We start from the raw sequence: 27638 nt of genomic DNA, 5'->3' as shown, positions 1-27638 counted from the left end.
AGTTACAAATTATGCTATTTACTCGACACAGATGCTCCCAAAGATCGTCGTCTGTGAGATAAATGTCATCCACATACGAACAAGCAACTGGGTCGAAGCTCTCCAAAAGAGAGACAATGCGTGCGGAAAAAACTCCAGGACTGTTCTTGTAGCCCATTGGGAGTCGTTTAAACATTTTTTTGCACACCGGCGCATGTAAAACTGGTCCATTGGGAACTTAGACCGTCTAATCTATGGGCATAAAAACCATTGGAAATGTCAAGCGTGGTTTTGAACCGTTTACGCTCAAGACTATTCACTAACGCAGAGCCATGCGTATTCTGTACTGCACAGTTACGGCAATGCGAGTTCAAATGCCTATAATCCAAAACCAAACGATATGAGCCGTCCGGCTTGTTCACAGTAAAAAGGGGGTTATTCATCGGTGACACACACGTTTCAATTACACCTTGATATTCCAATTGTTCAAGGATAGCTGCGACTGAAGCTTTCGCTTCACGCCGTATGGGATATTGAGGTTGAGGCTGTGGCTGTGACCGTAAAGGAATCTCGTGGCTTGGTGACAATTTATCCCAGCCACACTGATTGTGGTACACAGCCGGCGCAAGCGCCAGAGCCCACTCTTCTGCAAAATGCAGCGCCTCCACCCTCGGCACAGTGTGCGCGAAGCTGGGTAGGATTACCTCCTCCCCTCGCGGAGCTGCGAGAACAAAAGGTGGGGGCCAGTCAGCCTCCGAAAGCAAAATGTCATACGTAGACGAGAGATTTTCCCAAAATACCCCTTTTACAGTTCGCTGCATGTCACCTTCAATTAACAGGACAATTTCAAAAAGACGTTCAGGGGGAGCAACATGCGTATCAGCAGTTTCAATCACAACATAAGAATCAGTCGCTGTCACCTTCAACAGTGGACGGAGGGCCTCTCTCACTATGGTAATCTCTGCTGCGCTGTCCAGCAAGGTCAGAGCCCACGTCAGATTCCGAAGCCGCGTTCTCACTATCTGGGGCATAACGATGCGCGGTCAGGGAAGCGACTTTCTTCGTGGCAAACTGTGGTCTCTTGGGCATAGAGCCTTCCTGCTGATCTCCACTGGCACGCGGGCGGGGCTGACCACGTCCTTGCTGGCCACCCCGGCCCTTGCCGCCCCCTCCACCACCGGTTGACGGAGCCGATGAGTCCTGAAAGGAACGAGGAGAGCGTTGGTCAGAAGCCTGAAACCTCTCAGGCGATTTAATCATCGCGCGGTCACGCAATTCATAAACTCGGTCTGACTGCGCAGGCAATGGAGACGTAGGAGTAGAAACCTGTGTTTGTTGTTGTTGTTGCTTACCCTGATTCTGCTTTTTAGGCCAATTTTGTTTCTTGGACTTTTGTTGACCACTAGTTTCCGATGTCTGACCCTGGGGTTGCTTCTTCTCCTTATCAGGAAAAGCTTTAACCCCCATTGCATTGCGGCCAACCATTTTGTACGCCGCTACAATTATCCTTGCTAACCGTCGGGGTCGTTCGGCCTCGGGAACCAACGCTAATGCGTTAGCAACTTGAAAGTTCACTGCATCCCCCTTGACATTTGCAAGGATTAGATCGCAAACCACATCAAAGGAGCCACACAGGCGCATACCCAATTCAACAGCCGACTCCGGTCCGTGTTCGTCTTGAACACGCTTAAGGACCCCACCTAGATTGGTCACAGACGGGGAGCCATAGCACCTCGCATAGACCGCTGCAAAAGTCTTGCCCCAGGTCTCACAGTCAACAAGTTCAGGAGCCAAATCTTTCGGCAAACTTAGTGTAAGAATCCGGTGTTTATCACCCGGACTCGTGTTGGGAAACACAGCTTCCAGCTGGCCGAATTTCTCAGCAAGCCAGAACGGAAAATCATCCTTGTCCTGGGGCTTTTTACCCATCACGGAATTAACCATGACCGGATTGATTTTCAGACCAGCATGTTCTGCACGAAGCTGTGCGCCCCTAGGGGCCGCGTCCTGAACATTACGGCTAGTGTAATGAACAAGCGCTCTAATCACTTCCACCGCGACTTCATGAAGCCGCCTCAGATCAGCCACGTTACAAGTGGCACATCGGGGGTGAGGAGTAAATCCAGCCAAAGCGGGCCAAGGAGAGCCCGGAATGGACAATGGACCTAACCTCGGAGCGGTTAAAGCGTGCGGTAGGGCGCCACCAAACCAAACTCCATGCTGCCAAGCGTCAATAGAAACTTCCAGTGCTCTGTACGGAGCGTACGCAGCCGGTACATCTGTAGCAGTGTATGAGTGGAATACACCAGAATTAGCGTCCACCGGCGGAAATGTCACCCACGAATAAAATAGTTCGTACGGGTAAGCATGTTCCGCACTCACCACCAGAACCACAGCCAAGCCCTCTAGAGGAACATCATACATCCGCAAATGGTCACGCACCGCAATGCGACTATGCTGCGGGATGTCCACGGCTTGAGCCATGTCAGCACAGGAACGAGAAAAAACAAATAATACTTTGTAGCACAACTGGGTAGTAATTCAAAGAAACCGTTTACAGATAGATTCAAGCTTGAAAAAGACCTATTTCAAAAATAGGTAGGTTTTTCCGACACTGCCGTTTTCCGGAAACGGGAATGCCGGCGTTAAGGTTTGAATGATATACTACTCGAGTGTCATGATATAAGGCCAATCAACGTATGGGCGCCATGTCGCAGGGTTTCCGTTCTCTCACAGAACTGTGCACAGAGATCTAGAACCTGGGTGAGTTAGGGTGACCCACAACTCACCTTTGTTTCAGAAATCCCCTTACCAAGCTAGCTACAGTGTCGCATCGGCAGTAATAACTTACCAATGACTTAGACAATCCAGAACATGAACTTAGAATACCTCAGGTATCGTGGAACACATGAACACTCTTTTGTTATATTATCATTCCAAACCGAAACTGGGAGGCAAAGAAAACACGTGCAAGTTTGAAATGTTTATTTTTCAATGCAGCATTCTCAAACGCAGTATCTTGTATAATATCAACATACATATTATAAAAATCAGAGTCAGCAGCATAGTCACTAATCCATAGTAAGCAAAAGGTGATAACATGTTATGACGCAAAAATCTATAGAATTCTGTATCACCTATATTTCGCGCACCCTAATTAGCATATTATATTATATCTAAGAAGGTCTCATCTGGGTTCTTAGCAGGGCGGACCCATACCTCTAATTCTCAGTAGGAGGAGATCACATCAACAGCTACCAGCTCTCAGCATGCTCAGCATCAAGTGTGTTTTCTCATTCCCTGTAACTGTATCTTAAACCCACGTAGAGCCAACTGCTGGCACAAACATTATTTGTGTTATGACTAACGTGGTGCGAGGATCAGGCCTGCAGCAACCTTGTGTTAGGTTATTCTGTATTATGAGAGTGTGCAGTTCTCAGTGTGCAGACAGTTGTACCAAGTGTACCAAGCACGACTGATACCAGTGCAATAACATATTATTCTCAAATAAATCACATCTTTCGTCTAGGTTAAAAGCTGCAATAACAATTAGGTGTCGTGTGCAAACCGAAGTAGAAAGAAAATATGGCGTTTAAACATTTAATAAGCACATGCTAACTTAACACAATATATAGAAACGTAGTAACCATATGACAGCTGGTGACATTGAGAACCATTGGACTTAATGGTTTCTGGACTACTGTATGAGATTAACCTAAGGTTGTGGGCCCATTTTCTCATCTCCATTTTAAGATCTAGTATAAGAGTTTAGCTACAGATCTTATATGGTCAACAGAAAAAGAACTTTAAAAAGCACTACTGGAGACGGACGTTGACTCCTAAATTATCATTCCCTAAACTACAGCATGTGATAGGGCAACTGTTCTATGTCTTTGCTGAAAAAGAGTGTGTATTCAGTTATATGACTTTTTGGAAAGCTTATGCTAAATACAGTTGCCTTAACTTTATGGAGACAAGCAAATTATGCCATTTGTTTTATGCTATAGGATTGATCTGCTATTATGAAAAGTTACGACAAATGTCGGACTCTTTTTTTCTGAAAAGCATATGTTAAAGTCAACAGAACTTTAATTGTGCATTGTTATTACACTGCGCAAAAACTTGTACACAGGTATTTTCTTATATGGAATCTCACAGATTACAGTAGTAGGCAAGAGTTTGGGGGTGTTGGTTACCTTTTCTGAAAAACCCTTGGAATACAAGTTTGTACAGTGTGAATACCTGCTAGGTTCATTTAGAAGGGGCGTATGTTCTGACATTTGTAACTTTGTACATATTTGCAATTTATGATTGTATGCAGATGGTGGTCTTATGGGAAAGCCTATTATCAATACAGTGGAACTGAAATGGCTATGATGACAAGGTAGGAAAATGACAGTAGGCCTGACTTTTTTATTATCAGAACATATGTACAAGCCAATAGACCTTTAAAGGAGGAATATTATTGCAGTGTGCTAAAGCCATGGACATCATTTGGGGGTAGTCAGGGATCGCAGCTGTGACCTCTAGCTTGCTCCCTCCTACTCTTGACACTTTGTTTGCAAATCCTGGCCTCAGAGGAGGCAAAAGTGTGCATGGTATGTAAAAGTATGACATGTAAAAGTTTAATTTGCAACATGTCCATACAGTAAAAACGGTTCTAAACCCTATTTTCACTGTAGCAGGATTGGCTGTTCCATAGGAAATCACTGGGATACATAAATTATTACCAGCTAGGAAACAGCTGTAAACGTCATGTTGGACTTTTTGAAATATTTATCACAAACCAAATTCACTAGTGAAGTTGTATTTGTAATACATATTTTGTAAAGGAGACTTTTAGAAAAGGTACATTTGCCCTGAATGTAGTCCTTGGAAGATAAATCTGCATTTTGCTCACTTTCTTCTGCCCGCCAGTAATTATCTGTGAAATAGGTTTGAACTTAACCTAAGAAGCAACAATAGGCTGACAGAATATGCATGTGAGGATTCCTTTTTAAATTAAAGAGACAAATCCTACTTGAATATCACATCCTACTTGACAGTTTGGACAGGGGGTTTCATATGACACTTGGGGCACACTTTAAAGAGGCATATCTTGCCACAGAAAAATGTTAACTAAGACTTGGGCAGGCCCTTCTTTTGTCCCCCAGGCATACCCCAATAATAGTGGGCCTCTTTTTGACATTTCAGTGTCAAAGCCTGTCCGACAAGTCTGCTTGGTTTACATATATCATGTGGGCGCACTTCGAAGAAGGAAAGCAGGATTGCAAAACAATTTGAGATTATTCACTGTCTGGGTGCTTAAAACTCAGCTTTGTTCTACCAGACTCCTGCCAGACTTCTGTCTGTGAGGTTGTTGTGGGTACAGGATCCCCCGCAACTGGATTTTAGTGTTAGATGCAGGAGAACACTAGGATTGGCTTAGTACATTCCCCACACATGTCTCCAGCTCTCAGTGCTCAGGTTGAGAGTGGCGGAAGACTTCAGCACACTTGAAAATGCCCAATGTGGGTAGAGTTAGCCCCAGGAACCATTACACCATTTGTTAGGGTGCCCCATCTGGTGGATGTTGTGGAAGAGGCTGGTCTCGCCCTCTTCTCCTATGCTGATGACACCTAGATCATTGTTTCCCTTTCCTCGGTTAAGGGGTCGGACCCCTCTGCTCTACAGTCAGGTTTGAGTATAGTTGCGTCTTGGATGCAATACAACCTACTCGAACTGAACGATTAAAAGACTGAAGTTATGATTTTTGGGGAAAAAACATGATCTGTTGGGTCCTCAGTATGGGCCCCCCCAAAATTGGTGCACTGCCCTTGCCAGAACATCACGTTCGTAATTTGGGTTTCATCATTGACAAGCATCTTTCTATGGAACAACAAGTCACTCAGATATCCACAGTCTGCTTTACTATCTCAAAATGGCTGAATTGTTTTTTGGGGATGATTCTCGTCTATGCCCAAAAAAATTTTATTACATGCCCTCGTCACCTCTAGGCTGGACTACAGCAATGTTCTCTATCTAAGCTCCAATAAAGCTATAATCCAAAGACTTCAAGTATTGCAGAATGCCTCAGCTAGATTATTATGTCAGGAGCATACATCTTTATCAGTCACCTGCTTCCTCCATAGTCTCCATTGGCTGACGGTGGAGAACCGAATAAAATTTAAAGCCCTATGCTTCATGTTTAACCCTTCAGCTCAGCTCGTCATGAAGTACACCTCTCGTACGCTCATGACGAGCTGAGCTCGTCATGAACCGCAGGATTTGCTAATCTTTAGCGCACAGCGGGAAAATGCGCCGCACCGATGGTGTTAAAATCAAAACTTTAGTGGCCCCCAAAGATCTGCAAAAGTTAGTTCAATGCTACTAACCCCAAGTCTTCTGGCTCTGCCCACCAGATGAGGTTCTTTGTCCGAAATTCAAACTCTCTCGCATGCGCGGCCGGTCCTTTTCCTATTTAGGACCAACCCTGTGGAGTTCTTTACTCATCTCACTACGTGAAGAAACCGTTTATGATGTATTCTGCAAAAGCTTGAAGACTTGGTTCTTCAAGTCTTATATCCTTTTTGATAGTTCTCAGTTCTCCGCTCTCCTACCGGGCCGGCGCACCCCCTTGGGGTAGCTGTGCTCCCTACAAATTCAAATTCAAATTCAATTCAATTCTCATCTACTAGCTTGTCCTAGGCATAAAAGTGGCATCACCAGGCAACCTCTCCAGAAAACTCCTGGAACTGTGGATGATCAGAAGAGTATTGAACCTGTTGTCTGAGACCTGAGAAGAGCCTTAAGGGGCTGGACCTGTTCTCCGTCTTGCACACAGGGCAGAGAAGTGGACCTGAGAGGTCATAAGGCTGACATCCTATTCTAGCTACAAGCATATAACAAGTTACACAGGGCCTATCCTGCCACTGCCCAGCTGATCAGTGGCAGGATATTTTTGGTTTAAACACATTTAAAAAAAACAAGTAGATTACTTTATTTAAAAGCAATCACAGACAGGTTGGTCTGTGAACCTTACGACACCACCATTATAGTGATGGCAGCAAATCCTTGGCGACCTACCTCATTAATATTCATGAGTTAGGTCATTTTGTGACCCACTACCAATCAATCACTAATTTGGGAATCAGGGCCAGATATAAATTTAGTGCATTAGTAATAGTGAATATCAAATAGCTATTCGCAATAAAATAGCCGTTAGGTAAATGTACAGGAATTTGTATAGCGCAAATCACTGAGCTGTTTCTAAGCGCTTGCTTAGGGAACCCGTCCTGGTATTCCCCTGTGAGATAACCCCGGCAGGGTATCCGCAAGGTGAAAGCCAGGCATCCCGCCGCGAGGGGCCGTTGTGGAGATTAAGCAAGCTATTGCCCAGAGTCGCAGAGTGTGAACCCGTGAATCGAGTAGGCACCGGAGCAAGAATTGTCGAGTCCATGGACATTTTAGGACTCAAGGCTGACCTCTGCTTCCAGGTCTGCCTCCTCTAACCAGTGAGCCACACTTCACTAATGTTGTTGTGTTATGTTATTGGTTATTTATAGAGTGCACGATTACCGGGTAGTTCTCTTAGCGCTAGGTAATGAAAAGTGATGGTTCCCTACTATTTATAGGCCTGTGTAAACAACCAGGGGCCAGATGTAGAAAGGCAAATACCGGTCGGTAACGGCCGATTACGGCCGTTACCGACCGGTATTTGGAGTTTGGCATGTAGGGGCATGTTAAAATACAGATTCGGTAATTTTACCGAATCGTTAATTTTACCGATTCGGTAAAATAACCGAATCTGTATTTGGACATGTAGGTATCACTGTAATCAGTGCTACAGGGGTTTAAGAATTCGTTATTTACCACCAAATAGAAGTTGGTGGTAAATAATGAAAACCCTTTAAAAAGCATTTTTTTTGCTTTTAAAACAGTGCCATGTTGCAGACATACATGCCCTAAGGGCATGTATGTCTGTAACACGTGCACCCATGCACAATTGAGGGGTGCAACAGGCTGCCACCCTTCTATGATTCCAGCAATTACCAAATCGGTATTTACCGATTCGGTAATTGACATTCATTCCTATGGGCCGATTCAGTAATTAAATCAGTAAAATGACCTACATCCCGATTGCCAGTTGTTAAATACCGAATCTGTATGATTCGGTATTTAAGAATTGGTAATCTGGGATTACCTACATTGGTCTTTAGCAGTTGCCTACATTTGGTGTAGACAGATGACTGCCTCATTTCCAATGGAAGTGTGTTCCAGAGGAGAGTACATCTGATCCCTTGCTGTGCAATTTGTGACCGCTTTTTGTGAATCCAATGTTAGTACATGTGGCCCTACATTAGCTACTCTTCAGTTAGTAATACAGAAATACAAATGTGTTATTTGATTACTTTATATTGGTCCCGTATCTACAAGAAAAAAATTACCCCAACGTTAAAATTGATAACAGCAAAGTTAATTGGACGAGCCCAATACAGTATTCAAGGACTTCCTCAGAAGTTTATAAACTCCTAAAAAGAGTGTAATTTGCTCACTTCTTAAGTGAACAATTTTGTAAAGGAGTTTTAAACTTATTTGAAAACAAGAAATGAAAGGCATGGCTTTTCTACGGATCAAAGAAAAGATTAGTTCCTATAAGTCTCTGAAATTGTTCGCTGGAATGTCAGAGTTAACTAAGAACCACTTTAAAGGCTCTCTCAATAGTTCCCTTCCAGCATAGAAGATCTTTTTTAATTATGATTTTTAATCAAGCAAATATAAATTCTGGCAGAGGTCACGGGTGTGATGCTCAGAATGAAATGGATTGACCATGTCGTTCAGGAACTCTTGAAACATTGGAATATGTCATCTGGTTTTGTAGAGTGTATGTGCACGAGGCAATTTATTGTGGAGTCATTTCCACCGAGATTAAACTGATGTTGTTAGTAGCTTATCCGGATGATTGGACAATTGCTTCAACATGTAGATTGTACAAAGCATTTCATTAAAACAAAATGTGAAGTGTAATAAGAACGAAACCATGAAAACATATTGCATACATTGTAATGATCTAGGGAAACATTTTTTACTTTAAAGGTTTGGAAATCAGATGTGTAATTGGCGTCAGGTTCTGATCCTAAGTATAAACAAGCATTGGCCAGGCCAATAGGTCAGGTTTTAATAGTCTATGCACGTTTGTGCATGACTGTGTTTGAAAGCTTTTTCCGTATTGAAGCCAAGGCTTCTTTTTATTTTTTCAAGATTGATTTCCATGATTTCTGTTCTGCTCATGGTGTATATCATTTCAATCAATCAATTAATCAATCAATCATTTGTATAGCGCACTACTCACCCGTGAGGGTCTCAAGGCGCTAGGGGGGGGGGGGGGGGAGGGGTGTTGCAGCTACTGCTCGATCAGCCAGGTCTTGAGATGTCTCCTGAAGATTGGCAGGTCCTGGGTCTGACGCAGATGGGTTGGGAGGGTTATCCACATCTTGGCGGCGAGGTAGGAGAAGGATCTGGTGGTTCTGTGTAGGCGTGGGACGGTGGGGAGGGCGAGGTCGTTGTCGGAGCGAAGCTGGCTATTCGGGGTGTAGAAGGTAAGACTCTTGTTGAGGTATGCTGGTCCGGCGCTGTGGAGTGCTTTGTGAGCGTGGGTGAGGAGCCTGAAGGTGATCCTCTTGTTGACTGGGAGCCAGTGCAGGTCCTTCAAGTGGGCAGTGATGTGGGAGTGGCGGGGATGCCGAGGATGAGGCGTGCAGAGTCTTTCTGTATATGTTGAAGTCTTTTCTGGAGTTTGGCCGTGGTTCCAGCGTAGAGGGCATTGCCATAGTCCAGTCTGCTGCTGACAAGGGCACGGGTGACCACCTTTCTGGTTCCGGTGGGGATCCATCTGTAGATTTTCCGAAGCATGCGGAGGGTGTTGAAGCAGGAGGAGGAGACGGCGTTGACTTGCCGGGTCATTTCCCTGCACAAACTCAGAAAGCCAGCCTGCCTGCAGTTTATTTTTGACTCTGCTACTAAAAGCCAAACTTTCATTGCAATAAAGAGATTATTCTCCAAGTGCTTGATCATCTACCCATACCCAGGGTGTATATGTGTTGCATATCTGTTGAGTCTTTTGTTTATGCATATGATGCTCTAGTGGTCCTCAGCAGACTCCTTACAAGTATTACGTTATTTGGTGGGTGTGACTGGGTGTGGTTAATAAAGTTTGAGATGCAGTACCTTCAGTTAATGGCTGCATGTTGAAGGATAAAGTCATGCAATCCAGAGCTGTGCGTGTGGTGTGGTCTGTGACCTGCTCCCGGGCTGGGGAGATCGCTGCAACTGGCGACAAGATCGGGAAAACGTGCCCCCCTCAAGCAAAACGAGACAGCTCTCATTGAAGCAGTACACAGTTGGCATATATGGACTCAAAGTGCAACTCCAGCTCTTGAGTGGCCCTCAAAGAAGGTAAAGATCCTACAGAGGAGCAAAGTCAGTGAGTCTGCCAAAAAAGATACCGCAGCACAGCATAACACAGAGCTAGCATCAATACAATGCAGAAACGCTAAAGACAGTGACAACCAGGTACAAAAAAGTGCTAAAGGCAGCGAGAGCGAATTGCAAGAGAGCACTAGAGGCAAGGATGACCATGTCCAAAGAAGTGTTAAAGACAGCGACAATCAGGTTTGAGAAAGCAATGGAGGCAGTTACAACCTCATATAAAAAGTACAAACGTACTTACCAGCATAAGTGAGGGACGTGCTGCCCGACCTCGAATCAGGTATGATGCTCCAGCCCGGTTGAGCCGCTGATGTGTGAAAAGTAGCATCCAATGCACTGAAAGGCCTACGGAATAGTGACATTTTTCAATTGCTGCTGAGAAGAGCCCCAAACACGTTCCTTAAACCACTATCTCCTTTCAATACCGCCAAAAAGCAGAATATTGGTACCAGATGGACTGCCTGGATTGAAACATTTCAATGCCGAATGTTGACTATGAAAGTTACACTTTTAACCAAGGGAGACAGCAACCTGGTGAGACGATGGATGAGTTTGTTGAGTGAGTTGCTACGCCTATAAAGCACTGCAAGTTCAATTAATTTAATGATTTACAAGCTATGCGTCTTAGAATTATTGATGGTTTCCACTCTGATTCTTTCCATTGACGCATGTTGAGAAAAAAGCTCAGCTTGAAGAAATTGCTCATGGCTGGAAGGGCAGATAAATTTGCCAATCGACAAGCTGCTGCGATGGAAGCTGGGACAACCCAAAATGAATCAACACTGAGCATGAAAAGAAAGCAGAAAAACAAGGCCACTGAATGAAGTCTTTGTAGAAAAAAAAATTGTGTTTCCACTGTGGATTCTCCTTTCCACATGAAAGTAAATGTCCTACCATTGGACAAATATGCAAAGGCTGCAGCTTGCAAAGCAATAGAGAAACTAAGTGCATCACACAGAGCCCAGAAGGTTACGGTTGCACTCTAGCCTCTCCCAGATGGCCAAACGGCCACAACGACTAAGGAAAGTGGGAGTGAAACAAAGTTGATCATTATCAAATTAATGTTCCAAAGATTTGTTGATGTCATCTTTGATTGACAGAGAGAAAAATAGATGAGTGATGGTGATGTCAGTCACAGGCCTATGTATGCATGTAGGATTGGCCATTTGCAAGGAAAAACATACATCTGACAAGAATCACCAGATAAACAACAAAGTTCATTTAGATACTGTCCCAAAATCAAGCTCAAGATGAGTGGTTGCCTTAAAACTTTCATTATAGACAATGGTGCATCAATAAACATCATGGTGGAAGAAAAGTACAAATAACTGTCTCTGATGCCACGTCTCACACCGTCAAGAAAAAAGGTGTACACCTGGGGAGCTTCTACACCCTTACAGAGCAAAGTATCCCTTGTGGTGGCAATGGGGCACAAGAAAATAACAGTGCAAGCTCCAATTCATGTCTTCCCAGGTTCTTTGTCAAGTGCATGCTTTTTAAGTTTTGATACTGCTGCTGACATGGGACTGCGAACACCATTTACAACGATGACCGCACATCGCGGTTGCATTGCAACGCACATTTTACATCGCGGAAAAGTTTACAAAGAACGTCTCCACAACGCATCCTGTTACATTGCATGGTATTCGACGCGTGCTATTCCAACGAGTTTACCTGACATGCTTGAGATGTGCAGTGACATTGTGGTGACGTGTGGTGACGTGTTCACACAGGTGTGAACAGGTGTGACATTGTGGTGCTCTACCTTAACTCAGGGCTTTACTTTAACGCTACAACTTTGGCGCTTGGTCACGTAATGTGGTGACGTAATCAGTACCCTGAGATGCTGTGCGCAGTGATTTTGTGGTGATGTGTGGTGACGTAATTGATGTGATGGGCCTGACATGAATACGATGACATGAACTTTATGGGCACACACTTACATTGTGGTGACGTGTGGTGATGTAATTGATGTGCTGGGATAACAGCTTTATGTGCTCGTAATTGATGTGATGGGATAACAGCTTTATGTGCTTGAGATAAATGAATACGATGACATGAGCTTTATGTGCTCTACCTTAACACTGGGCTCTTCTTTAACGCAACAACTATGACGTGTGGTTACGTAATGTGGTGACATAATCAGTACCCCTTAAATGAATACTATGAATACGATGGCATGAGCTGCGTTTAACTTACATGCTTGAGATGCTGTGCGCAGGCTTTAGATGCTGTGCGCAGTCACATTGTGATGACGTGCGTGTGGTGACGTAATTGATGTGATGGGCCTGAGATGACATTGTGGGGACGTGTTCACACAGGTGTGAACAGGTGTGACATTGGGGTGCTCTACCTTAACACTGTAATGAACAAAAGAATGCATGTGCCGCTATTTGCTTAACCTAAACAGTTCCTTCAAAACATATGACCTAAAACACCATGTTTTGTGTGTATTAACACTTCTTTATTTGTTTTTTATTTTATTTCATTTATACATTTTCCACTTTGGTATCTAAGTTTGCCAAATTCAAATTTTTAAGACCTTATGTACACAAAAAAACATTCATATTTATATGGACAGAAAAACAGTTACAATATACAATTCAAGAAAAAATTAACCATTCAAAACTCCATTCATTCATCAGACGTACCACCACAAACAATAACAAAAATATACTTTTTAAAAAAATACTGGAATAATATTCTTCACAGTTAAGCCATTTCCAATTAATATTCTCAAAAGGAAATTGGTTTAGTAATTCTTAGAACCCTTTTTGTTTTTTGGCTTATAGAAAGGTCTACGCGTTTCAAACTCGTATTATTATGGAGTTTTCATCAGGACCATTGTCTACCTTAACGCTGGGCCCTACTTTAACGCTACAACTATGACGTTTGGTTATGTAATGTGGTGACGTAATCAGTACCCTGAGATGCTGTGCGCAGTGACATTGTGGCGACATGTGGTGACGTAATTGATGTGATGGGCCTGACATGAATATGATGACATGAACTTTATGTGTGTGCACTGAAATTGTGGTGATGTGTGGTGACCTAATTGAGGTGATGGGATAACAGCTTTATGTGCTAGGATTCTGCAGAACCGAAATACTGGTAGCAGCTGCATTCAGAGGGGAAAACAGACCTTACCACTCAGAGTCCTGGCTTATATCTGGCAACGGTACTATAGAAATTGTAAAATATTGAAAACCTTATGTGCAGGGGTGGTTCAACAGATCCAGCCGAACCCCCATTCCTGTTCGTCTCAGTCACTTTCGAGGCTCAAATGCTTATGCATAAATGTGCCCGGCTGTCCTTCACTCAGGGAGCCTGTGACGTCATTACTTACTGAGTCCCAGGTTTGCATCCGCACAGTAATGTGTGGATCTGCCCTGTGTTTGTCGGTAGATCTAATATGCAAAACAGAAGGACTAGCGGTGTGTTACTCATTACATGAGGCTCAGCAGAGCAAAATAGCGTGCTCCTCAGACATTGAGAAAATACTTCATTTCCATGCTCAGAATTACCCGAATGCATTGCTTCACATTGGCTGAAATGTGGGTTAAAGCACAGATAGATTAATCAAGTGTGTGAATATCATAAAGTGCAGGATCTTGGCATTCTTTTAAACAAATGTTGATCTGAAATGCTGAAGATGTGCCCACCATCACTGACTTTATGGAGATGGAGGCGCGGCACTGTGCACAAGCTGGTACCCACTGCTGACTGCCTGACGCGCCGGCTGCCTGAGCTCTAGTGAAAGAAACCATCACCCATATACCAAAGTCTGAAAATGAAAACCAGTGACAGAAGGACCTCTCTTCACTGGTTTGTGGTTATCAGACCAACCATGAAGAGAGAAGGCTCATACCCCTTTCCACCACAGCCTCAGATCTGCTTAAAGCAAAATACACGGAGCTAAGACGTGCCTCACAAAATCTATCCCACAGTGTATATTTACCCCCTCTTGTGTGACTTTTACTGCTCCAGATGTCCCATCATTATGGTCTAAATTCCCAGGGCAGAAGGGTTATTTCTCAAACCAAGAAGCTTGAATAAGAACAGAAATGGCTAAACCACTGGAAAATGCAACTTAGAATCAATCATGCCTAAGTTAGTGGCAAAAATTCCAAATCATACAAGTGTAAAACAGACGAGTGGTGTAACGCACACTCATGGCAACACATGCAATGGACACAACAGCACAAAATCAAGTTATACCTGTAAAATAAATGTTTAAAACACACCAACATCATATGGAAGATGGAAGACCCAGACATGCCTGAATGTGGGCTCTTATCTCTTCCTAAAGAAAAACATAAGCACAAAATTGTTTAGAATTGCAAATACAAAGGAATGTTAATAAAACCCAAACATTTCATCAAAAGAAGAACATACATATGAAGGAACTACAGAGTCTTGCAGGCTGGCATCCAGCTCCATGCCCCAAGATCAATCGATGTGTCAGGGATTTATTACAGACTCTGAAGTGCTCTCAGTACACACTGCTTTTCCCTCTCCCCTCTGCACGGCGATACTTGTAACTGAACCCTGTACACTTTTATGGGCCAACACAGTCCAACTAAATGCTGACTGCATCCAGATGCTCCTTAAATCCTTGCCACCGAGGAACCGGGGCAGCAGTGTGCAGGCTTCAATCCTTTAGTGTTCGCTGTGTAAGTCCACATTGGGAGTCCCCTGCTGTGCTCCTAGAATCATCTCTCTAGGAGCTTTGTACTTTGTGTATGCTATTGGCACACAACCGTGGGAACACCAGCCGGAAGGAACCCACATATTCCCTTAGTTCACATTGCAATGCTACAAAGCACAGGTACACAACACTTGACTGACACAAATATTTTACCCAAGGAGAGGGGGCGATTCTGTTTCAGAGCTGTACTTGGTGCATGCAAGTGACACTGAAGCTGGGAGTGTGACATTGTGGTGACAAGTGGTGACGTAATTGATGTGATGGGATAACAGCTTAATGTGCTCGTAATTGAGATGCATTAATACAATGACATGAGCAAGCCCTTGGGAAGAGAAAAACAAGATTAGTTTATTTACAATCACCTGCAATCATGATTGCAAAGAGCTCAAATACGGTGTAATGGCGTGCACTCTTACAGTGAGCGATGTATTTTACTTGGCAATAGGAAACACTGCATTGGCGTTGAAACGCCTTGCGTTATAAACAATGCCGGTGTGATGATCTTTGCAATGTTTTTGACGCGTGGTAAAAGCATGCGTTGGAATCATTTGCGATGTGCGATCATACATCCACATGGGACTGATCTCTATTAACTAAAACGTGAATGCTCATTCTGAAGTAGTGATTCAGTTCCCGACATTGTTTCATGGACTTCTGAAACTTAAGACATTGAAGGCACAGCTTCACTCTAATAAAGATATTCGCCCAGTTGCAAAGGAACACCATTAAATTGCTTTTCACTTATAGGATGCTGATCAAAAAAGGCAGAAACACTGTTTACGCATGACATCATCAAGCGCTCTATTGATCTGACACCGTGGGTTACACCCATTGTGGTGGTGCCAAAAATGGACAGTGTGAATTTGCGTTGATATGCGACAAGCCAACAAAGAAATCAAAAGAGAAAGACATTCAGGTCAAGATATTGCCGCCATGTTCACGCAGCTGAATGGCAGCAATGTTTTCTACCGTTTTGATTTGAAAAATATTAGCATCAACTAAAACTGGAAGAAAACTGTAGCTACATTATTTATTTTTCCAATGCATGTTGGTTTGTTTGGATATAAAAGTTTTGGTGTGTTGTCAACAGCAGAAATCTTTCAAGATGTCATTCATCAAATAATTTAGCCTGTCACACAAGCTTTTAACAATAGTGATATACTGGGGTTAGGGGCTATATGAAAAGAACAGGACAAAGCACTCACACAAGTATGCCATCTGCTTGCTGATGCAGATCTCAAGCTGAATGCTGAGAGTTGTGAATTTCACAAAAATAGACCTAGATTCTTTGGGCATATTTTCTCAGAAAAGGGAATGACTCCTGGCCCTGAAAAGGTAAAAGCATTGTGATCTACTTGTCCTGCAGAAGATTTGATTATGCTGCGATCCTTCTTAGGCATGGCTAGCTACTGCTCCAGGTATATTCATGACTTTGCTACTGTGAGTACACCTCTAAGAGTAATAACAAAGTGAGATGTTCCGTTTGAATAGTCATCTTAATGTGACCGAAGTTTCAAGGAAATAAAACGCACAATTGAAAATGAAACTGAAATGGCTTATTTTGATCTCCAATTGCACACAGAGGGTGTGGTGGATGCAAGCCTGGTGGGGTTTAGCATGATCCTTGCCCAGCACAAATGGTCAGCCCGATGCTCAGAAACACATTGAGACCTATGTGAGCCATAGTCTGTTTCTTACTGAGAGTGCTTATTCTCAACCGGATAAAGACAGCTTAGCAGTAGTGTGGGCATGTGAACATTTCCATGAGTTTCTGTGTGGAAAGCATTTCACCCTTGTCATGGATCATCAAGCATTACTCACTATCTGCGGAAATCCAAAAGCCAAGATGCCCCCTCGTATTGAGAGGTAGGGGTTGCATCTGCAGGAGTATGATCACACTATTGTGCATAGACCGGGGAAAGATCGAAATCCTGCAGACTAATGTTAATGAGTGCAGCTACAGAGTCATAGTACAACATTCAAAACAGCTGAGGCCTACATTAGTTTCATGGTTAAGTCAAGTGTACCTGCAGCTCTTTCTATTGAATAGATTCTGACAGCTACTAATACTGACAAAGACATGGTTAAATTCAAAGAAATCATTACAACTCAATCATTAAGGAAGCATACTCATCCTCTTACCGATGATGTTGAGTACTAGAAATTCAAATACACATTATGCTGTCATACTAATAGGGGCAAGGATAGTTATCCATGAAAGCCTAAGGTAACAAGTTATTGAACTGGCATGTAAAAGACATTATGGCATTGCCACAGCCAAAGGAGCTCTCAGGGATCAAGTGTGGTTCCCGCATCTTGACGAATGACTTGAAAGGGAGCATAACGCTAGTCATCTGTGAAACTGCCTGTCTCCCAAATCAACTCAGCACCTGTTGAACATGTCTGATCTACCTAAGCAAGCTCGGGAGAGGATTGCAGTTGACTCTTTGGAACCCTCAATAATGGACATCCTCTCATTGTATTTGACGGTGACTACTCCCTTCTTCCTTTAGTTGAAGACCTATCATCAACCACATATGGTAGAGTCATCGAGAGGCTAGATTACATTTTCACAACCTGGGGTATTCCCTCCATTTTCAAATCTGACAACGGTCTGCCCTTCAATAGCAGAGAGTTCAAAGACTTTCTTAAACATTGAACATCAAACATCAGAAAAGTAGACTTCTGTGGTCACAGAGAAATGGCATTGGGGAACCATTTATGAGCAGTTTGGAACGGTTGGGTCAGTATGCTGCACTGGAAGGCATCTGGCTCAAGTCTGCTTTACGCCCATTCTTTTGTGCCACCCTTTACACTAATCATTCCACAATAGGAGGAAGTCCTGCCACCTTGCTTCTTGGGAGAGCTCTTGAAATGAAGATACCACAATGGACCACCAGTCAGTCAATAGACCCTGATGAGATTCATGTCAGTGACACCTCTCTCAAATGCAAAATGAAGGCTTACACTGATAAGAGCCAATGTGCTTGAGACACGGTTTTTGAGAAAGGAGACCAAGTTCTTGTCAAGCAAAAGTGGACATGCAAGATGGACCCTAGATTTGATGATGAACCGCTAAGACTTGTGGCAAGCAAAGGACATATTGTAACTGCCCAAAGACCTGGAAAATCCATAACCAAATACTCATCACACTTTAAGCCTCTGCCTTGATGTTTGTCTGCTGAGTACCCAAGTGAAACATCCAACTCTTCTCCGGAGATGCCAGATGAGGCGTCCCTCTTCTATCTCGTACAACTAGATCTGGAAGACTGGTGCGAGCACCCAAATAATTCAACGAAGAGTTATAATGTGTATATTTAAATATATTTGTTCATACTTTTTATTTAACTGAGGCAGAGATGTCATGTCCTGTGTTTATGTGTATGATGCCTCTGCAAACAGGAGCTCTGTGTGTGTCGTGGTTTATTACATGCTCCTGGGCTGGGGAGGATACCACAGTATCTTTCACTGATGCATTGCCCATTCATGAGCAGCTGTGACACTGAGCCTGTCAGATCTGGTACTGGCATCAGAACTCTACTCCAGTATGCACAGCTTGACGTTATCATGACGAGCATGTCTGTCACTTAACAAAAGCTGCATAATGTGTAGCCTCACACTCTGTGCATCGTGAGAATTTTGCTAGAGCTCTTTTATTTTAAACACCCTTTGAATTCACTTATGTTTTACACTTCTTGTAGATCATCCTGTAATACCTCTGTTGCTGAGGCCCCCCACACCCTGTGATGAAGCTTTTATAAAAAGGAATTGGGGAACTTCTGGCTTTTTCTACAAAATATATCAAGGTTATATTGTGGCATTTCCCCTCACATATTAGAGTTCATAAAGGTACCTAATGTTTGTTAATTCCCCAAATGACAACTGAGAAAATAGCCCAAATATAGAAACATTTTGAATTTGTTTGGAAAAATGTGCTGTGCAATAAAGTGTATTTTTTTCTCTAACAATGGTTTAAAAAAACTAAGATCACCGTCTTACCAGTTTTTAGAAGCAGCCAGAAGTTTTACCACAGTTAAACCAAAGCTATACATTTGTAAAAACAACAACATTCATTTGAATAGTTCGCTCAAGCTTTTCCCAAAGAAATTAATTATTAACATTAAAAAATAATTAAATGAGTCAATATAGATAGAGGACAGCGTTTTCATTTGCAATTTGTTTGCCCTGGTGGCCTATTTACAAACGTAATATACAGTTATGTCTTTCAGACCCTTCTGGTCACACTGATATATAGTGTTTGCTGGTTGTTGCAAAACAAGCAATACCCATAGCCAACAACTGAGCTGCAGCTTACAATGATTTTATTTTTCATTGTGTACCAACTCTGCTTCAATTCATATGGTAACACTGAATGATGAAATATCAGTATAAAGAAAACCTACGCATTTTTGTAGTGTGTCCAAGATGCTGAGTCTAGGAATGGTGGTTATCAACACAGCTTTGAATTTGAGGTTTCCCATACTTTCTTGTGATTGGGCAATTTGCATAATGTGTTCATTTTTGCACACTGGAATTTATTTGGAAAAATTGAGAGAACATCAATTGATAATAGCAAATGAGCTACTATTCTTTGTTCCCACCCTTCTCTCGATAAAAACATTTGTGTAGGTAGGACTATTGCTCGTGACAGGGAAGGCCCTAAAATGACACTAGAGGCATTACATTTACTTGTAAAGTGATCCATTTTGGTGATCTGGGTAGCTGTGGTATTTAGGCCCAGGCTCAGCTATCACCCATAGAAACCTATGAAGTATACAAATAGTGATGGAGGGAATGCTTGAGTTGATCTCAGCTGCAGGTAATTACTCGGGCCGCATCCCAGACCATCCTTATTTTGCACATAATACCACCTCAGTTTGGACACAGTCTTTTGCAAATCATTCTTGACCTTGCTCCAAAGGAACAGTCCAGTCCGAAATGTCATGACAGGTCTTCCCTGAACTGGAACGCAAGCATCCTAGGACCGGTTTGCCCTGATGGTGGCTCATCAGCCCAGATATAGTTTGGTTCCAGTGACACAGTGTGTACGGGACCCATGTCTGGGATATTCATCCCACTTAGGGTGAGACCCTGAAGTATACAAAAAGTGATGGATGGAATGCTTGAGCTATTCTCAGCTACTAGTAATTACTCAGTACCACATCTCAGTCCATCGTTATTTTTTATATAGATTTTGTATACCAATGGTAACCCAGGAATATCTGAACACTTGCCGCCCACACGGCTCCAGGGTAATGCAATTTTCATAGATCCCATGATGTTTTCTCATGCAAAATGCCCACTAAATATTAATTTTGGCTAAAATGAAATATTTTCCTAATTTCTTCTAGGGGAACATCTGGAATATGCAGTCATTCACAAAATTCTTACTACCGAAGATTCCCATAATTCTCCTGATGAAACCAGTACCCACCATGTATGGAAGGGTCAAATGTCAGTGAAAGGATTAGATCTAAACTGCAGTAATGTGGTCTTTATATGGTCTCTGGTTTGGTCAGTTGACCCATAGCTTGAATAGTGTGACCATTCACCATGACAAATTAAAAGAAATTGGAATTTGCCCCCTTTCTACCGACCCTTTCCATGTCAAAAATATGTTTAAAAGAATCAAAATATTTTCTCTTGTCTTGGAAATGGGAATGATGTAGGCACCGGGGTTTGGTGGGTGGGGGACAGAAAGATTGCTGAGGCTTTAGAGGTTGAGATGCTGCCTGATACCTGGAAAGGCTGACCCTACCCAATATTTAGAAAATCTTCTGAAATCTACTGGCCTTTCTGCTCCTTCTGTTAACAGTTCAGAGCAAATCTTCCACTCTCCCCCCAGAGAGGTAGAGCGATTGTTTGGGCTGTAGGAGTGAGAGAATGGCTAAATGTTGGCTGGCTTCCATTTAAAAAACAAAACATGCCAGTGTACAGCAGACATTCTGCACCCAGGAGGGGCGCAGGAAGAATCGATTTTGGGCTCGTTCTGTGTTGGGGCATGGCCCAAAGCCTGGTCCACCTCTTCTCTTTTTTTGACAATTTTTTCACTGGTATGTTGTGGGCTGCCTGCCACCTAAGTGGAAAATTGGGTAAACACCCCCAATCTGCCCGAGGGGGGTGGCAGAAAGACAGTTCTGTGTGGGGGCACGGCCCAGTGCCTGACAGGCTGCCCACGCATTCTTTAGTTTGCTATTTTTTCCTTTGTGTCTAGAGGGCTTTTCCCACAACCCAAAGAGCAGACTGGGGCTAAAACCTCACAGGTTTCTCATGGGAGGGAGTGCAAACAATGTTAAGGAGTGGGGTAATGGCCTCATGGCTGGGCTGGTTACACCTTCTTTTTTACCATTTTTCCTTGGTGTCTAATGGGCCTTGTATCCTGCCTGGGAGGATACTGGGGGGGTATACTCCACAATCTGTCCTCCAGGCAGTCTGTCTGGTCTCTTCTGGGATAAAGCATGGCACAAAGCTTTCCTCACTTGTGCAGAGCCTGTGTGCCCACCCAAAGGTGTGGCCAAGAAAGATAAAGTTCCCTCCCCTATCTTTACTTATAACTGGTTCTGGGGTTAGCTACCCTGCCACTAGCCTTGGTACCTGCCTGGTTGGGTGTACAAAGGGTTAACGTTTGTCAGTCTCAGCTTATATATTCTTGTGAAAGAGCAAAACCCTTTGCAAGTTAATGATGTTCCTGGGCCCAGCCTTACTGGTCTTCCTGCAAGGGTTAGTAAAACACCTCATCACATCCAGGTCATCGTTCCTGCTTTGGGAACAGTTTTTACACTTCATTAAGACCCAGCACTGGCTGGGCAGCTGCCAGAAGGCTAATCCAAATTAACCTCCAGAAGCTTCAGCCAGGAAAAATTTTACTTTTCAAAAGTTACTTTTCCTAAATATTTATTAAAAGTCCAACTTCTCAAATGAATTGGACTTTTAATAAATATGAAAAGTAGTTTTTGAATTACTTTTATATCTGTTTCCTAATAAAAATGGCATGTTAAAGTTTATAATCTGTATTTACAAACTTGTTTTGTTTCAGCCACAAACCCTATCATTGAAAATAGCTTTTGGGATCTAGCCATTGAAGGAGCAAGCCAATTTTACTTTTTCACATGTTCCACTTTTAAATATCAGGCAGCCTACCTTCTGGGTAACAAGGTGTACTTATTAATATCTAAAAGGACTGTTTCCCATCTGTCAAAAAGGATTATTTTGATTTGTGTGACTTAAGGGTTTTGGAATGCTGTAGTCACTACAAATGTTAAGCCTCAAGCCGTGTTTTCCAGGTCCACTCTGTGGATGTCACACATGATGTCACAGTCCACAGGTGGCATTTAACTTCAGGCCTTGTGCAAATATTCCATACCATATACTAGGGACATGTAGGCAAGTTAAATATGTCAACTAGGGGTAAACCAATGTAACCATGTTTAAAGGGGGAGCACAGTTCATTACATCTGTTTAACAGGGGTAAACAGTTCAAAACCCAGCAATCCTGCCACAGATAAGGACACTTAATCGAATTCATTGCAGAATCAGGTTTGCAAGCATTAATATTCCTAATATACTGCTATTGAGACATTTTGGAGACCTTATATGCTGTTATGTTGTGGTTGGTTTCACACTTTGTGCTATAGTCCCATTTCCAGAATCATTTTGAAGTCGATATCTGTGGACATTTCTTCTGAGTCCCAGGTAAATGTACCAGAGTACCATGTAGGTTTTTTGCTCCCCAAAACGTGATCCTGGTCTTGTTTGCTAATGATTGCCCTATGACCCTATCTACTCTCAAACCTTGCCAGAGTTTATTGAAAATCCTTGTGATGTCTTTGGATTGAGTATTAAATGTTGCTGTCAATTCTGGGGGCTCACTGTTCTCATTACTTTACTCAATATTGGATCTGTTGCCAAACACGATTTTCTCTCTATTGGATCCACTTTATTCAAAGGACTCAAACTCACATTTCTAGAATAATCACTTTTCTTAAATCTTCTATTATGTCCATTTTCTCCTTGGCAACAGCATCATTTCTAAGTTATTTATGATTTTGGCATGTTTTGAGCAACTTTTTAAGAACGTTAATTTAGCCTGTCTGCCTTTGGTCCCCATTCAGTATGTCATCTTTCGCAGAACTTGTGAAGGTGTCACTTCATCTAAGCAATGACTAGTTTATAAGATCAGGTGGCACAAATATGCCACCAGCTTTGTGATATATACATTTCAAGATTTGACAGTAGACAGGTAAGATAAACATGTAGTCCGAGTAGAAGTATTTTCATCTTGCTGGTTTAGACTGGTTACATCTCAAATTATTAGGTAGTTCCCATTAGATTTTGCAGTTTTGGCTCAAAGTCAGTGGTCAATCTTAAATAAACCCCTTGAATTGACCAATGAATTCAAGAGGCTAATGCACCATTTTATCGTAAAATGTCCTGTCTGCCCGCCTCCTAACCATTCACTCTTAAGCCAAGAGTTGATCCAGTGATGAAAGTAGCTAAACCCAGCTGATAGTGTGTTTCCCTTCCGAGGGAACACTCTCTCTTGGCTGATGTTTGATAACCACAGCTGATCCATGTATGCAGTGAAATGTGCTTGAAGAAACCTTGGAGGGCAGCACTTTTTTCATGCTCTCATATTGTAGCTCATAGAAGTAGTTTTAGGATCAGTCTTGTTCCTGGAGGTGCTCTTCCTGCTGTCGACAACTGTAGCCATGTAACACAACACTCAAGACGTTTCTAATCTCACAAGTCATGAACGTATTACTACCGACAACGGCTAAAGCCAAGACTAAGGGCTAGATGTAGGTAATCAAAATGTACCGATACTAAAATACCGAATTTTACCGATTCAGTATTTTAGAATCGGTAAATGCAATGTAGATAAAAATTCGGTAAGTATTACCGAATTGGTACGATTCGGTATTTACCGAATCTGTATTTACCGAATCGGCAATTCCCATGCATTCCTATGGGCCTGGAGGCCCATAGGAATGAATGTGAATTACCGAATCGGTAAATACCGATTTGGTAAAATAGGGAAACATTCAAGGGTGGCAGGGTGTCACATTGACACTCTGTTGCACCCCTGAAAAGTGCTTGTGTGCACATGTGGCACACATGCATGCCCTAAGGGCATGTATGTCTGCCACATGGCACTGTTGAAAATGCACAGATTTGCATTTTCATAGGTATTCGCTATTTACCACCAACTAATAGTTGGTGGTAAATAACGAATCCTTACAGCACATAAGCACTCTTAAAAGTGCCTCCTACATGCCATTTACCGATTCGGTAGATACCAAATCGGTAAAAGCGGGTGGCTGTCGTCATGGTACGAAGATCAGGCCAGGCGTCGTGGATGTGCGAGCTGGAGGTTCTTGTTGGCAGTCCCTCGTGGGCTGATGCAGCTGCTGGGCGAAAAGACAGGCTTGATATGGCTTACCCTAATTTGTGGTGCGAGCACCATGGTTCAAGTGCGAACGTGTGCATTCGCAGTGGCAAAGAGCTCAAAAGCTTGTGTTTAAGATCTCAAGAGCCACACCAAGGATCCAGGACCTAAGAGGCACTACATTGAGGGTCAGGAACTCACTGAAGATGGGTCCAGGAGCTGTTGGGGAGCCTTTCATGTCCCTGAGGCTCAGATCAGCAGGCCATAAGACCTTTGAGTCTCTCAGGCGTTTTGGGGTCAAGAAACAATTGCAGGTCTGGTTTTTTTTCTCCAGGTGAGAGGGCAGTAGGCTGCAGGGCAGCAGTTCTTCCAGGTAAACAGCCCAGGTGAGTGTATAGACGGCTGGAATGCCAGAAACCGGTCCTCGGAAGCTTGTTTCTGGTCCAGGGAAGACATGGCTTGGCAGTTCATGCTGGACTGTTCCCATGAGGCACAGGGTAAATGTAAATGTATGTATGTATTTGAGCTTATATAGCGCACAGCTACCCGCAGTGGGTTTCCCGGCGCTTGCTTAGGGAACCCGTCCTGGTATTCCCCTGTGAGATAACCCCGGCAGGGTATCCACAAGGTGAAAGCCAGGCATCCCGCCGCGAGGGGCCGTTGTGGAGATTAAGCAAGCTATTGCCCAGAGTCGCAGAGTGTGAACCCGTGAGTCGAGAAGGCACAGGAGCGAGAATTATAGAGTCTGTGGAATTTTTTAGCCCAAGACCCGCCGAGGCGGGGAATTGAACCCTGGTCCAGGGCCGATCTCAGCTTACGGGTCTGCCGCCTCTAACCCCTGAGCCACACTTCTCCACACAGGGTCAGACTGATTTGCATATAACCATGTCTGAACTGGGGTGGCAGAGTGGGCTAAAGAACGGTGATGGATTAAACCCAGATCTTTTGACTGGGTGTGAGTGTTTGATTGATTCAGATGCTCCGTCCATCACCATGCCCTTTTGTACCAACTCTCCAGAAGTGGCATTTTAAAAATGGTAATAAAAAATCTGACATCACTATTAAAGAGGGGTTATCCTTACAATTTCATAGGTACCAACCATGAGATATCTACCTCCTCTCAATGAGGAATTACAGCTTATTAAATGTAATAAGGACTCCCCAATGTTATCCTATGGGAGGGTGCAGGCCTCACAGCAGTGAACAACAAATTTGGATTTTTTTCACTACCAGGATATGTAAAACCTAAACGTACATGTCCAACCTCTTAATTACACAGCACCATGTCATATGGGCTACCTAGGGACTACCTTATAGGTGAATTATACGTAATAAAAGTTTAAGGCTAAGGAAGGGGTCTTTTAATCCAAGTCGACATGACACTGCATTCAGGCTACAGTGGCAGGCCAGGCCCATGTTTTAAGCGGCTACTTAAGTGGGAGGCACAATAAGTACTGCAGGCCGACTGGTAGCATTTAATTTAAACAGCATGGGTATATGGCACACAACTCTGCAAGGGACTTATAAGAAATTTAAATATGTCAATTAGGTGGATGTAAATCGAACCAGGTTTTAGGGTGCACTAGCACTTTAGCACGTCTTATCAGTGCTATAGTGTGCAGAATCCTAAAACCAACAAAAACGAAATCCAGCAAATATGGAGTAGAGTAGGCAACATTTTGGGTAGAGACCACCCTAAGGCTGACACGTTAAGGTTTTATAGGGGTGCTGCAGCACTTCCCTCAGCCCTAGTTCCAGTCTGTTGTCAAAATATGATCCCATACTCAAACTTTAACATTCATAAAGGCTATTGCTGTTCTCCTAGTACTCTTTGTAATTAAAGTTCTGAAGAAAGTGGTGTATGTACAGAGAAAAAACGCAAGAAACAGTTTGTGTAATAGTGATACAATGTTCTGCGTACATTCAACATATGAACTGAAGATTTCATTGATGCAGTCATAAACGTGAAATCATGACAAAAAGGATCAGTTTGGATGGATTTTAGCTCGACTAGGTTTTCAACACAGCTATTAGGCACAACATGTATTATACCCCAATGTAACACTCTCCTCTGATGAATGCCACAAAGCATGAAATGCTTGTGTCGTAGATGAGCAATTTTGCTAAACGAGTATATGACATTGGGAAATTTTAGACTATGAGTAAGGATGTTTTGCAGAACTGCATATATCAGACATACAATCGGAAAACTGGCCCTGATAAGTCATCAATGTAAGAGCCATAATATGCAAATAATCCTAAGGGTACATTAATGCATAGATGCACAAAATTAATTTAATGATCATAAATTGTACATCCTGATTCGCAGAATGGCGTTTTTAGAATTTTATGGCTGTGAAGTGCACTTATGATTTTTTGAAATTCTGCAAGTATGGTGGCTTTTTCCAGCACTGTAAATTAAAAATTAGTGGTGACATAGATACTACAGGGGTATTAAAGGATGGTCAACCATGGAGAAACAGATGAAAAACCACGAGTTATACCTTTTTTAGTATTATTTACCACTTGCAGAGGTACGACTTGTTCTAGCAAAGGTATCCCAGCCCAGGACTGGAAATAGAATGTCACACCCTCAGATTTACTAGGGATCGTTATGGTTGATTGATCAAAATCATACACTTGAACCATCAATGGCATCAGAGGGTTAGGGGACTGTCAACCAACCTACAAAAGTGCAAACTAAAGAATCTAGACAGAACCCTGTTCCTGTATTGCCTTCAAGATCTCAAAGAAAACGCCCATAAACTCAGGGCTAGAGGAAGCAAAAGTGTGTCTGGGCAGCAGCTGTTACCCCCAACCTCCACCCCCTAATTAACATCCATGGTTATGGTGTTAGGGTGGTGGTACAACAAAAGTGAAAGTGAAAGGATTTCCTGTCTGGAAAGCCCAACATTGTGCTAATGTACATTTCCTCATGATTTACTCGTGCAGATTTAAAAAAAAAAATCAAAGTTCTTTTTTGAATTGGCACACTGAAAATCCAAGTCAGCACTTAAAATGCAAAGCTAAAGGTTCTTTTCACTAGGTTACATCAGTGTTCATTAAAATAATTATATCTCCGATAAGAAGTGCTTGTTC

Source organism: Lissotriton vulgaris, chromosome 6 (genome assembly GCF_964263255.1).
Source record: "Lissotriton vulgaris chromosome 6, aLisVul1.2, whole genome shotgun sequence".
NCBI classification, from domain to species: Eukaryota; Metazoa; Chordata; class Amphibia; order Caudata; family Salamandridae; genus Lissotriton; species Lissotriton vulgaris.
The sequence above is the reverse complement of the archived record's forward strand: the minus strand, read 5'-3'. Positions refer to the sequence as shown.